Genomic DNA, 2,771 nt, shown 5'->3' with positions numbered 1-2,771 from the left:
CCATTCTTCTCTGGTTCCGGAGGTGTGACTAGGCTGTGTGGCTGGCTGCTTCTCCCTGAGGAAACTGTGGCCAAACACTACTGCCAGCCTGCCACCACCGCTCCCAGGAATGGTGCCTGAGGGCACTCCACGATGCAGGTCTGGTAAGTCCTCTCTGCTTCTGAACCGTCTCTTCCTCCCCCTGCCCCTCAGTTTGTTTTCTTCCTCCCCCGGCCCCTCAGTTTGTTTTCTAAGCTTGCCTTTGATGCTCAGGGCACCTAGCTTGTCATAAATATACTCATTTCACTTGTTTTTTCGGGTCTTTGTTGTAAAGAGGGCCCACCAGAAGCGTCTGTCTATTCTGCCATCTTTGCTCTGCCTCCTGATGCTGATCTTCAGAGAGCTGGTGGAGGGGAAGGTGCCAGGTGATGACACCCGTATCTTTTTGTTACAGCTTTTATATTTTGAAGTGCTTTGGTCTGTTCTACAGGAACATTTTTAAAAAATTTAACTGTTTCTTCAACAGAATCAGAGGGCTGAGGAGAGACCTTCTTTGCCCAGGACGATTGGCCACACACTGCCCAATAAACTCCCTCCATCAGCACACATGGGGAGTGAGCCATGTACTCTACCAGGATGTCTTCCCAGGCCTTGGTTGGATCCTTCACCATACACTCCACCACGTCCTCCCAGGAGTGTTCCTTGACCTCAGTCAGACCCTCCACCAACTCCTCCCAGCTGTGTTCCTGGACCTCTGCCAGACTCTGGACTTCCTCCTCCCAGATGTGCTGAGGACCTTGTTCAGACCTTCCCCCTCCTCTTCCCCACTGTGTTCCTGGACCTAGGCTAGACTCTCCTTCCACTCCTCCCAGCTGTGGTCCTGGATCTTGGCCATACCCTCCATCTGTTCCTCCCACCTGAGTTCCTGGACCTTGGACAGACCCTCTCCCTCCTCCTCTGAGCTGTGTTCCTGGAACTTGGATAGCTATCCTGCTCTTTGTCCCAGCTGTGTCCCTGGACCTCAGTCAGTACCTCCACCTCTTCATCCCAACTGTGTTCCTGGAACTTGGAAAGACCCTCCACCTCCTCCCAGCTGTGCTCCTGCACCTAGGCCAGACCATCCATCTCTTCCTCTCAGCTGTGCCTGGACTTCTGCCAGACCCTTACCATTTCTCCTATCAGCTGTGCCCTAGGACCTTGGTCAAGCCCTACTCCTCCTCCCAACTGTGCTCCTAGAACTTGGAAGGACCCTCCACCTCCTCCCACCAGCTGTGTTCCTGGACCTTGGACAGACCCTTCACCTCCTCCTTCCAGCTGTGTTCCTAGACTTCCGCCAGACCCACCTCCTCCTTCTCCCAATATTTTCCTCAACAAAGCCAGGCCCTCCCTTTCCTCCTCCCAACTGTGTTCCTAGAACTTGGACACACCCTGTCCCTCCTCCTCCCAGCTATGTTCCCAGACCTTGGCCAGATCCTCCCCTACCTCCTCCTAGCTATGTTCCTGGACCTTGGCCAAAAACTCCCTCACCTCCTCCCAGCTTTGTTCCTAGACGTTGGACAAAACCTGCCTCTCCCCCTCCCCTTCCCAGCTGTGTTCCTGGACCTTGACCCAAACCTTCCCTGCCTCCACCCAGCTGTATTCCTGGATCTTAGCCAGCAAGTCCACCTCCTCATACCAGCTCTGTTCCTGCACCTTGGCCAAAACCTCCCCCACCTCCTCTCAGCTGTGTCCCTGGACCTTAACCATATAGTCCATCTTCTCCTCCCAGCTGTGTTACTGGACCTAGGCCACACCCTCCCCCTCCTCCTCCTAGCTGTCTTTCTGGACCTCTGCCAGACTCTTCCCCTTTACCCCCACAACTGTGTTCCTGGGCCTTGATTCCCCTCCCAAACACAGCTGGAGCCCCACTCCCTAATTTGCCCACAGGGAAGGGGCCCCCCTCCCCCACATGACTGGCATCACACTCTACCACATGACTGGTGCTCTACTTTGCTACCGAGCTCTTGTCCACCTTCCCCACACAACTGGCCATGTGGGTCTCATCAGCAGCCTCCTCCACATACTCCCAGGTCAAAATGTCCACGGCCTCAACCACCTTTATTCTTCCAGTCTCTGAAGAGCATTACAGAGTTGTCAGAGTCTCCTCTTCCAATACCTTGATCACTAGAGAAAATCAGTTATCAACCAAAATTCATAACATTTAAAGAAGAATCTTACAACTGCTATCTGGCATAACTTCATTAGATGTAAGATAAGTACACGACCAGTCTACACTGATATTTGTTTATTCAACAAAGCTTTATTGAGCACCTGCTGTCTGGTATAACAAACAATACACTTGATCCTTGGCCACATGGACTTCAGATGCAACAGTCTGAAATAAGTGTGTGCAACAATTGTCAAAAGCTCTTCGGGCTGGAGTGGACATTAACCTGTCGCCATAGAGTCCATTCCGACTCACACCAACCCCATAGGACAGAGTAGAACTGTCCCCTGGTGTTTCCAAGGAGTGTGGATATGAACTGTCAACCTCTTGGTTAGCAGGTGATCTCTTCACCACTGTGCCAACACGGCTCCAGACAGGACATCAGGGCCCAAAAAAGTCACCTCTGAAGAAACTAAGGTTGAGTGACATGCCCCTATCTCCCAGTAAGAATGCCCCAAAGTTGTGTTCTTGACTGTATTCTCACGTCATTCTGCTCATTCACAACCACTTTCATGACTTAAATTGCCCTCTACATACTAGTGATTCCCATTTGTATAGTAGGTAAAGACCTCTTTCCCTAAGTTTT

This window comes from Elephas maximus, chromosome 12, assembly GCF_024166365.1.
Source record: "Elephas maximus indicus isolate mEleMax1 chromosome 12, mEleMax1 primary haplotype, whole genome shotgun sequence".
Lineage (NCBI taxonomy): Eukaryota > Metazoa > Chordata > Mammalia > Proboscidea > Elephantidae > Elephas > Elephas maximus.
This window is presented reverse-complemented; position numbering follows the sequence as displayed.